This window comes from Oncorhynchus clarkii, chromosome 9, assembly GCF_045791955.1.
Source record: "Oncorhynchus clarkii lewisi isolate Uvic-CL-2024 chromosome 9, UVic_Ocla_1.0, whole genome shotgun sequence".
Classification (NCBI taxonomy): domain Eukaryota; kingdom Metazoa; phylum Chordata; class Actinopteri; order Salmoniformes; family Salmonidae; genus Oncorhynchus; species Oncorhynchus clarkii.
Genome location: NC_092155.1, coordinates 32,858,285 through 32,870,304, shown reverse-complemented (window position 1 = coordinate 32,870,304; position 12,020 = coordinate 32,858,285). Strand labels below are relative to the sequence as shown.

The following is a 12,020-nucleotide window of genomic DNA, read 5'->3' as shown; positions in this document are numbered from 1 at the left end:
GGTTTTGCTTTGTTTTCACCACATTTATAGTGTAGATCAGGTTCACATAGACATGCAGCTCACAATCAGATTCAGACCATCATATTGCACATGAACAGGCCAATAGAAGAAGAGTGAAAAGAATAGCTAGGTGTTTCCACTCCATCGTGAACATTGAGTGCAAAGGTTGCTAATCTCCTATGTTGACGTGAGACATAGAGAACAGTAGAGTTAGAGCACAGAAAAAGCAAGAGGTTCACCACTCGAAACCTGACAGAGATCTGTTAGCCACTATTTGTGTCACACCAGAGGATTAGTAAATTACCCCTGAACTGATTAGGGCCTCTGACACACACATACATACTCACATACACGTACACACGCACATACACATACACAAACAGAACAGCGCCCAATTGGCTCTCAAATACTCTCCCCATGCCTGAGATTCAACTCTGTCACCCAGGAGGACATGCGGAATGGAAAGCTGACAGAAGGCATACGAAACCCACTAGGGTATGTGTGCTCAAGGGTGTGTGTATGTCTCTGTGTGTGTGTGCTCTGCCATGGGCAATCTCCCAAGACACATTTGTCAAAATCAGTGTCGCCGGCGCAGAGAATTCTGAGTGCAAACACGCAACGGGGGAAATCTCCTCTGGATGGAGAGAATGAGGGAGGACCACATAAACGATTGTGGCCAAGCTGTTGCCGCCACTTACATGCTGACCAAACCAGACACGTGCATGTGCCTGAGTGCGCATGTAGATTTTGTACCCCCACAACAGACACGATCAGGACACGCAAGTTGAAATATCAAAACCTCGGAACAAATTATATTAATTTGGTGACAGGTCGAAAAGCTAGCTAGCTTGCTGTTGCTAGCTAATTTGTCCTGGGATATAAACATTGTGTTGTTATTTTACCTGAAATGCACAAGGTCCTCTACTCTGACAATTAATCCACAGATAAATCGGTAAACCGAATTCCTTTCTCGTCATCTCTCCTCCTTCCTCTGGCTTCTTTTTTACTTCTTTGGACTTTATATGGTGGTTAGCAACCAACTTTACGGTGCATTACTACAACCGACTGGAGTGTGGATGTCAGTTCATCTTTCAATCACCCATGTGGGTATATGCTCCTAAACACCAATGAGGAGATGGGACGTGGGTAAATGCTCTTAAAAAACAATGAATAGATGGAAGAGGCCGGACTCTGCAGCGCGTTGAGCATCACAAATAGAACCTATTTCTATTTTAGTGCCTGGCTACACTGACGCTCGCTGAGGTGAGCGAGTAGTGTGGGTGCAATGTTTGAATAACATGTATGTGTGGTCAGCATGTTAGAAGCAGTACAAACCCAGCCTCTGAGAGCCTGCTGGATTCCTGGGATCCCTCTGTTTGCCTACATTTCCACTGGTGCCCGCTTTTGGCCCTGGGTTTCCTCTGTTGGTCTAAATTTCCCGTGGTGCCGTCTTTTTTCCCTGTTGGCCTACATTTCCTATGGTACCATCTTTTGACCCTGTGTTCTGTCTGTGGCCTATATTTCCCATGATTCCCTCATTTGACACTGGGTTCCTTCTTGTTGGCCTACATTTCCCAGGGTTCCCTCTGTTGGCATGCATTCATAGGGCAGTATGGGCACACCATGTACTTTGCACTTAACAATGAGTAAGAGGTATGAGGGTTGTTCGCTCGTGATTAATCTAATAAAATCAAATGTATTGGTCACATACACGTGTTTAGCAGATGTTATTGAGGGTGTAGCGAAATGCTAGTGATTCTACCTCCGACAGTGCAGTAATATCTAACAAGTAATATCTAACATTTTCAGGACATATACCCAAAATACACGTAAATCTAAGTAAGGAATGGATTAAGAATACTGCATATATACAGTTGAAGTCCGAAGTTTACAGACACTTAGGTTGGAGTCATTAAAACTCATTTTTCAACCACTCCATACATTTCTTGTGAACAAATTATAGTTTTGGCAAGTCGGTTAGGATCACTACTTTGTGCATGACAAGTAATTTTCCAACAATTGTTTACAAAAAAAATATTTCACTTTATTTCACTGCATCACAATTCCAATGGGTCAGAAGTTTACATACACTAAGTTGACTGTGCCTTTAAACAGCTTGGAAAATTCCAGAAAATGACGTAATGGCTTTAGAAGCTTCTGATAGGCAATTTGACATCATTTGAGTTAATTGGAGGTGTACCTGTGGATGAATTTCAAGGCCTACCTTCAAACTCAGTGCCTCTTTGCTTGACATCATGGGAAAATCAAAAGAAATCAGCCAAGACCTCAGAAAAAACGCCTGAAGTTGCCATGTTCATCTGTACAAACAAAAGTATCTATATCCACAGTAAAATGAGTCCAATTTCGACATAACCTGAAAGGCCGCTCAGCAAGTAAGAAGCCACTGTTCCATAACCGCTATTAAAAAAGCCATACTACGGTTTGCATCTGCACATGGGGACAAATATTGTACTTTTTGGGGAAATGTCCTCTGGTCTGATGAAACAAAAATAGAACATTTTGGCCATAATGACCATTGTTATGTTTGGAGGAAAAAGAGGGAGGCTTGTAAGCCAAAGAACACCATCTCAACCGTGAAGTACGGGGGTGGCAGCATCATGTTTCGGGGGTGCTTTGCTGCAGGAGGGACTGGTGCTCTTCACAAAATAGATGGCTTCATGAGAAAGGAAAATTATGTGGATTAAATTGAAGTAACATCTCAAGACATCAGTTTAAGTTTAGTCGCAAATGTGTCTTCCAAATGGACAATGACCCCAAACATACTTCCAAAATTGTGGCAAAATGGCTAAAGGACAACAAAGTCAAGATATTGGAGTGGCCATCACAAAGCACTGACCTCAATCCTATAGAAAATTGGTGGGCAGAACTGAAAAAGTGTGTGCGAGCAAGGAGGCCTACAAACCTGACTCAGTTACACCAGCTCTGTCAGGAAGTTTCCCAGCGTATTGTGGGAAGCTTGTGGAAGGCTACCTGAAACGATGACCCAAGTTAAACAATTGAAAGGCAATGCAACCAAATACTAATTGAGTGTATGTGAACTTCTGGCCCACTGGGAATGTGATGAAAGCAATAATAGCTGAAATAAATAATTCTCTATATCAATCAAATTTCAATGAAATGTATTTATAAAGCCCTTCTTACATCAGCTGATGTCACAAAGTGCTGTACAGAAACCCAGCCTAAAACCCCAAACAGGAAGCAATGCAGGTGTAGAGGCACGGTGGCTAGGAAAAACTCCCTAAAGGCCAGAACCTAGGAAAAAACCTAGAGAGGAACCAGGCTTGGAAGGGTGGCAAGTCCTCTTCTGGCTGTGCCGGGTGGAGATTATAACTGAACATGGCCAAGATGTTCCTTACTATTATTCTGACAGTGGTGATCCTAACTGACCTAAGACAGATAATTTTTACTAGGATTAAATGTCAGGAATTGTGAAAAACTGAGTTTGAATGTATTTGGCTAAGGTGCATGTAAACTTCTGACTTCAACTGTATGTATGCCTCTTGTCCAGATGGGACATGGCGGTGTGCAGTGTGGTGGCGATTGCATCATCTGTGGATCTATTGGGGCGGTAAGCAAATTGAAGTGGGTCTAGGGTGGCAGGTAAGATGGATGTGATATGCTCCTTGTCTAGTCTCTCAAAGCACTTCATGATGACAGAGGTGAGTGCTACAGGGCGATAGTCATTTAGTTCAATTACCTTTGCTTTCTAAGGTATAGTGACAATGGTGGTCATCTTGAAGCATGTGGGGATAACAGACTGGGATAGGGAGATATTGAATATATCTGCAAACACACCAGCAGTGGGCTGTGTATTATCCTCAAAGCGAGCGAAGAAGGTGTTCAGCCTGTCCGGAAGCAAGACGTGGCTGGTTTTCCTTTTATAATCCATGACTGTCTGCAGACCCTGCCACATACGTCTCATGTCTGAGCTGTTGAACTGGGACTCAACTTTGTCCCTATACCGATGCTTGATTGCTTTGCGGAGGGAATAACTACACTGTTTGTATTCTTCCATATTCCTAGTCTTCTTGCCCTGGTTAAATGCGGTGCTTCGCACTTTCAGTTTGTGTGAATGCTCCCATCTATCCATAGTTTCTGGTTGGGGTAGGTTTTAATAGTCACAGTGGGTACAACATATTCTATGCACTTCCTGATAAACTTATTCACCGTATCGGTATATGTGTCAATATTATTTTCTGAAGCTACTCTGAACATTTTTTTATTTTTTAAATTTTATTTCACCTTTATTTAATAGGCTAGTTGAGAACAAGTTCTCATTTGCAACTGCAACCTGGCCAAGATAAAACATAGCAATTCGACACATACAACACAGAGTTACACATGGAATAAACAAAACATTCAGTCAATAATACAGTAGAAAAAAAGAAAACAAAAAGTCTATATACAGTGAGTGCAAATGAGGTAAAATAAGGGAGTTAAGGCAATAAATAGGCCATAGTGGCGAAGTAATTACAATATAGCAATTAAACACTGGAATGGTAGATGTGCTGAAGATGAATGTGCAAGTAGAGATCCTGCGGTGCAAAGGAGCAAGATAAAAAATAAATACAGTATGGGGATGAGGTAGATAGATGGGTTGTTAACAGATTAGCTGTTTACAGATGGGCTATGTACAGCTGCAGTGATCTGTGAGCTGCTCTGACAGCTGGTGCTTAAAGCTAGTGAGGGAGATATGAGTATATATATATATATATATATATATATACAGTGCCTTGCGAAAGTATTCGGCCCCCTTGAACTTTGCGACCTTTTGCCACATTTCAGGCTTCAAACATAAAGATATAAAACTGTATTTTTTTGTGAAGAATCAACAACAAGTGGGACACAATCATGAAGTGGAACGACATTTACTGGATATTTCTAACTTTTTTAACAAATCAAAAACTGAAAAATTGGGCGTGCAAAATTATTCAGCCCCCTTAAGTTAATACTTTGTAGCGCCACCTTTTGCTGCGATTACAGCTGTAAGTCGCTTGGGGTATGTCTCTATCAGTTTTGCACATCGAGAGACTGAATTTTTTTCCCATTCCTCCTTGCAAAACAGCTCGAGCTCAGTGAGGTTGGATGGAGAGCATTTGTGAACAGCAGTTTTCAGTTCTTTCCACAGATTCTCGATTGGATTCAGGTCTGGACTTTGACTTGGCCATTCTAACACCTGGATATGTTTATTTTTGAACCATTCCATTGTAGATTTTGCTTTATGTTTTGGATCATTGTCTTGTTGGAAGACAAATCTCCGTCCCAGTCTCAGGTCTTTTGCAGACTCCATCAGGTTTTCTTCCAGAATGGTCCTGTATTTGGCTCCATCCATCTTCCCATCAATTTTAACCATCTTCCCTGTCCCTGCTGAAGAAAAGCGGCCCAAACCATGATGCTGCCACCACCATGTTTGACAGTGGAGATGGTGTGTTCAGGGTGATGAGCTGTGTTGCTTTTACGCCAAACATAACGTTTTGCATTGTTGCCAAAAAGTTCAATTTTGGTTTCATCTGACCAGAGCACCTTCTTCCACATGTTTGGTGTGTCTCCCAGGTGGCTTGTGGCAAACTTTAAACGACACTTTTTATGGATATCTTTAAGAAATGGCTTTCTTCTTGTCACTCTTCCATAAAGGCCAGATTTGTGCAATATACGACTGATTGTTGTCCTATGGACAGAGTCTCCCACCTCAGCTGTAGATCTCTGCAGTTCATCCAGAGTGATCATGGGCCTCTTGGCTGCATCTCTGATCAGTCTTCTCCTTGTATGAGCTGAAAGTTTAGAGGGACGGCCAGGTCTTGGTAGATTTGCAGTGGTCTGATACTCCTTCCATTTCAATATTATCGCTTGCACAGTTCTCCTTGGGATGTTTAAAGCTTGCGAATTATTTTTGTATCCAAATCCGGCTTTAAACTTCTTCACAACAGTATCTCGGACCTGCCTGGTGTGTTCCTTGTTCTTCATGATGCTCTCTGCGCTTTTAACGGACCTCTGAGACTATCACAGTGCAGGTGCATTTATACGGAGACTTGATTACACACAGGTGGATTGTATTTATCATCATTAGTCATTTAGGTCAACATTGGATCATTCAGAGATCCTCACTGAACTTCTGGAGAGAGTTTGCTGCACTGAAAGTAAAGGGGCTGAATAATTTTGCACGCCCAATTTTTCAGTTTTTGATTTGTTAAAAAAGTTTGAAATATCCAATAAATGTTGTTCCACTTCATGATTGTGTCCCACTTGTTGTTGATTCTTCACAAAAAAATACAGTTTTATATCTTTATGTTTGAAGCCTGAAATATGGCAAAAGGTCGCAAAGTTCAAGGGGGCCGAATACTTTCGCAAGGCACTGCATATATATGTATATGATATATATATATATGATATATATATATATATATATACACACACACACTCCGGAGCGGTTCTCTTCTGCTACTGATAAACCAATCCAGTAAATGTGGAGGAAGAGTTAAGATGGAGCCATTCCTATGGGGGAAACGTCCGAAAGCGGAAGTTGCATCACAGATTCTCTTTCCATTTCCCCTGAAATCCGGATGTTGTTACTAACCCCACAGAGGGTGGCTTGTGATTGGCATGTCAAGGCAAGGAAATAGGTTGGAGAGTAAAAAGGATGTGAGTTCTTAGGTGCTTTCAAATTGACCTTAAATTTCATCTTAGTGTTGAGTACTCGTTGAAGGTGTCACAGGGGGGAGAGGCCAGAATGATTTAGCAGTCCATGCTAGCCATCATGGTCAGTTGGCTTGTCAGAAAGCCAAGGAAAGTCTCTCACTTTGACTGACACATTGGCAGTGAACATAACAGAACCAACAGGCCAAATAATTGTACACTGCAAATAGCAACTATTCACTGCAAACGGAGTGTGGGTGGGGCCATCTGTTTGACTTACAGCCCTCTGGGGAGCTATCCTCCAAGTGGAGTGCAAGGAAGGGCTGGAGCAACAAAGTGGTTGGTGGTTGGTGCTATCAGCAAAGATGGTGGATAAATGAAGATAGTTCACTTAGACCGTTTACCACTGAAAAACAATGTCAGTTCCGGTCTGCTTAAGGGGGTGGCTCTCCAATAGACACCAGAGCCTGGTTTCCCAAAAGCATCTTAATAGGATCATAGTTACATTTCTGATCTCTTTTCCAAAACCAACGTTATCAACGTTGCACTTGAAAATGCTCGTAATCTAACACCTGCCTCAGACCACTTTTAGCTAAGTGCGTTGTTAGATGCTTTTTTCCCCTACCCCATCACTTAATACACAGAAGATCTCCATTAAAACAGAATCACAAGATTTATCTATCGCTCTGTGATGGCTGATGACTTCAGAATGAAGTTGACTACAAATACAAACTAGCCAATGTCTTTGCAATTGATACAAAAAAAGTGGTGTATAAAAAGATGCCGAGATGACATCCTTAAAATATACACAGTAGGCTATAGGCCAATTTCAATCATATTGAAAAACATTTCATGTTCAATCAATTGAATTTGACTTTGCTGCTGGTAGGCTACTGTCTGTAATTTGTCTCAATATATTTAATGATGTGTAGCCTAACATGTGCGCAAGGATGTGCTAAATCGTTGATTAGAACAAGCCACATCAATATTTGCAGCCGTAGGTGGTAATATCTCTTTAGGAGCTGCTCTGCTCATCAGTATTGTGGAATGATTCTAATGGTAAGGTAAGATTTGAATGGAGAAACTGATCTGAGAGCAGCGCTCCCTTTCCTTCCATCTTTTCCGTATTGAACCATACTCTGATGCATTTAGCAACCGCTCTCTCTCTCTGTGATGTTTTAGAAAACACATGTTACATCTTCGGCCGTTGTAGGAAAGATGCATCACTAAAACACTCGTAAGCCCATGTTCCATCATTATGAGGAAACCTGTCCCAGTGTGTTAGTAGCTGGGTCTGGTCTACTTAGTTCATTGACTGTAATGTAACCGGAAAACAATTAGGGAGTGGGGTGTCTTGCTTTGTCTTCTGTCAGTGCTATCACCTGGAGAGCTGGGCCAGGGCTCACTGGCACAGAGCAGTAAAGTGTGGCTGCCTACAAGAATTGTTGGATGTAGCGCCCACTCATTGTTGGTAAAATTACCTAATTCAACTAAAAAAGTTTTCGGTGGAAATTTAGATTTGAGTGGTTTTGGATAAGTTAAAGCTGTACTTTAGTGAAATTAAAAATGATTGTATGATTGCGAAAGGAAAATAGATCATTTCCAAGGTTCTTGACATTCCCAATAGAGCTCGCCAGTTTGTAGTCCTAAATAACGGAAAATGAAACCTCTGGTTAGTTCAGCCATTCCTATGGGGAAAATTAATGGGAAAAGAAAGGGCTTTTGGGGAAAACAGTAAAAATAAGTTCTGAGGTTAACACAGGCCAAGGATATCTTATACGTTTTGTTCTATGAGATAATATCAGTCAGTTAACATGACCTCTGAATAATGAAGACTTTTATGTGCTTGTTTGAATACAGAAATGCAAAAAATAAATGTGACGTTAGCTGATGAAGATGATCTTATTGAACAAAAATGTTTAAGATCTTTTTTTTTTTTAGCTTTATTTAACTAGGCAAGTCAGTTAAGAACAAATTCTTATTTTCAATGATGGCCTAAGAACAGTGGGTTAACTGCTTGTTCAGGGGCAGAAATACAGATTTGTATCTTGTCAGGTCTAAGCCTATGTTAACTAAAGACCTTATTTTCAATAAAAAAACTTTTGCTTTGAAGCTGACATATCTATTTGCTTTTGATTCAGCGGATTAGTTATCACTATGAGCAAAGTTGCCAATATGCTCTGAACTACCCTTATCAATGATTATTTTACGACTGGTCCCAACGATAGTCAACAAAGTGAAGAATTCAATTCCAGTCACCTCATGGAACATTCACATCAATAAAATCCTTGCTGTCCACTACCATCCGGGCCTTCAACAATACCAGGTTGCAATCAACACACAGCACTACCCAGTTACTTTATTTGCTCTTTTGCATAATAGTATTTTACTTGCCTTTATGTGACTGTATTGTAGTGTTGTATTTTGTTTTTTTACTACACCTGTATGACAAACAAATTTAATCTCATCTCTCAGCAGAAGAGATTGTTCCTCCTGACCTGTTCCTGTAAGATTAATTTAAATTAGTATCATTACCTTATTTCTTCTGTCTTTCATGCCATCCATTGTTGTATATGGTCAAGTCAAACAGATCTTCTTTAATGTGTTTTAGGTTTGGTGTTTGCAGTTAAGGATTTGTTGTTTATTGTTTATAATCGCCCTAAATGTCAATAATGTTGGCTCCAATTCCAATGTATTTATTGATTATTGTACATTATACAACGGGTGGGCCTAATCCTGAATGCTGATTGATTAAAACAACATTCCAGCTACTGTCTATTCCACAAGTTACCACCGGCTAAATCTATGAAGTTAAAATGCCTATTTACTCTGTTCCATCTGCCTGCGCAATCCATTGTCATATCAGCCCAGCCAAGCAATTTATAAACGTGGTCTTCAATATAAAAAGCATCTAGACATTATCTCACGTTTCTTTTAGACTAACATTTCGTTTTCAACAGCAGAGATTTAAAAAAACCTTGCTGTCTGTCACTCTGACATTTGCAACATTGTTTCAATATTCAAATTTGAATAGTAATGAACGAGTCGGGATGAGACGGTCAAGCAGGCAACGTTTCTCGGCCAATCAAAATGAATCAGCTGACATAATTTTTATGGATATAAACAAAGAAATGTCAATTGAAAAAAGGTCAAACGAAACGAACTGCAGCTAGTTTGCAGTCTTTCTAGCTTCAGTTTGAAGTGATTGTGTTAGCTGTGTTGTTGGCTAGCTCCTCTGAACAACAGTGTCCTGACGAGTGAGCACATTTTCTATGCCAGGCAGTTTGTCATTAGCTCATTGTTATGTATGTCTCCAAATAAGTGTCACTAGAAAACAGTTTCAACAACTGCAAATGCAGCTACTTTACTGTTATTCTGGCTGCACTTTTTGACGTGACTGTAAATTAGTAATAGTTGGCTAGCTAGCAAGCAATGGATAAAAATGTTGCCAATGGAACTTTTCGAACGAACCACTGGGTCGCGTCTCTTGCAACCGAACCGATAGAACGAACGACCAGCCGGCTTGGGTAACACTCCTAGATTTGTGTCAGGACTATATCTTGTGGAATAATAAAATAGTATGACTAATATAATCAAAATAAAGTTTTTAATGAAAATATGTAAATCATTATTTTAATATGTAGGTAACCCATTGTATAAAAGTGAAGGTCCTCGAAGGAGACCTAACAACACCCATGCCAATATATTGCATTCGGAAAGTATCACTGGGGCCAAGCTTCCTGCATCCAGGACTTCTATACTAGGTGGTGTCAAAGGAAGGCCCAACAAATTGTCAAAGACTGTAGCTGGCTACTCAAGTCATAGACTGTTTTCTTTGCTACCGCACGGCAAGTGGCCTCTACCCCCAAGCCATAAGACTGCTGAAGAATTAATCAAATGGCCACCAGGACTGTATTTTGCACTGCACTCCCACCTTTGTTCTACTGCTGCTTCTCGCTGTTTATTATCTATGCATATATGCACATATTACTTCACTCACCTCGACTAACCTATACCCCCGCAAATTGACTCAGTACCGGTACCCCCTGTATATAGCCTTGTTACGTGTTACTTCTTTGTACATTAGTATATTTAGTACTTATTTTCTTCAAAATGTATAGATAGTTAAGGGCTTGTAAGTAAGCATTTCACACCTGTTGTATTCGGGGGATGTGAAAAATACAATTTGATGTTGATGATGTTAGTATAAAGGTTTACAGTCATCATGATGACATAAGATTGATTGCTTAAAACAAATCAATATCTTTGGTTTTGTACTGTTGGGAGTAAATTGCAGTGTATTACATTTACACACAATACCCCATAATGACAATACAAGATTATCTGGTCTGATGAAATAAAGATTGAACTCTTTGGCCTGGAAGAAACCTGGCACCATCCCTATGGTGAAGCATGGTGGTGGCAGCATACATTTGCAACCTGTTTTTGCTTCATCATAATGGGGTATTGTATGTAGATTGATGAGAAAAAACAAAAATTTAATACATTTCAGAATAAGGCTGTAACGTAATTATTATTTTTTTAAAGTCAAGGTGTCTGCACTGTAAATTGCCAAGGAAATGACACGGACACTCAGGGGTGGTCTCTCTATAAAAGTCGCTGGCCACACACCAATACATGGACTTCACAGTCAAACTATAAGTTAAAGAGCATCCAATCGTTGTCACTGTTGACATACTATGCCGCGTCGTGATTCGATTAAGAAGGATATGACCCATGCGTGATTGGAAAATCCCTCCATGAGAGGTTGAAAACCAAACCTATCCTCCTACTAGACCTATCATAAAATTATTAAGACAAGTTAAAGTTATGAACAGTAGCTTATTTCCCAAATATTCAATCATATAAAGGTGTTGTCCTAAAGTTGTTGTGGCTTTCAAAAATAACAAGAATGAAAGTCTATAGCCTAAGCTATTCTCAATCACAGCTTTATGAGAGATACTTTTTAGTTTACTATTATTGATGAGGCAAATAAAGCAATTATTATTCAGTTTTGAAGATGGTAGACTGCTTCTATCCAGCCCATGATGTAGGCCTATAACCAACCCTTTCTTCATCAAATAGTCACTGCTCCATCATGTGCGCACCACACAGACAGACACAGATACACACACACACACCTGTTCTGCTCCTCCCCACCAGAAAGGAATCTTAAAAAATATTTGCCATTGCCTGCACTCAACAACTTTATATGTCATCATGATTCATCCAGTTGCATTCAATTTCGTGCTATAGTCCAACTGTCTTTTTAATCTGATGGCATGTTTTTTTAGTAAAATAATTTGGGGTGGGTGGCCAATAGGGTCAATAGCAGTGTAACAGTCACATAATGAAGACAAATCATA

General features: G+C 40.1%; 1 protein-coding gene across 1 annotated transcript in view; it reads right to left on the bottom strand.

Moving 5' to 3' along the window:
• Positions 1 to 12,020, bottom strand: part of LOC139416207 (NACHT and WD repeat domain-containing protein 2-like) — an 84,484-nt gene that overhangs the window by 32,637 nt on the left and 39,827 nt on the right. The gene's annotated exons all lie outside the window — the stretch shown is intronic.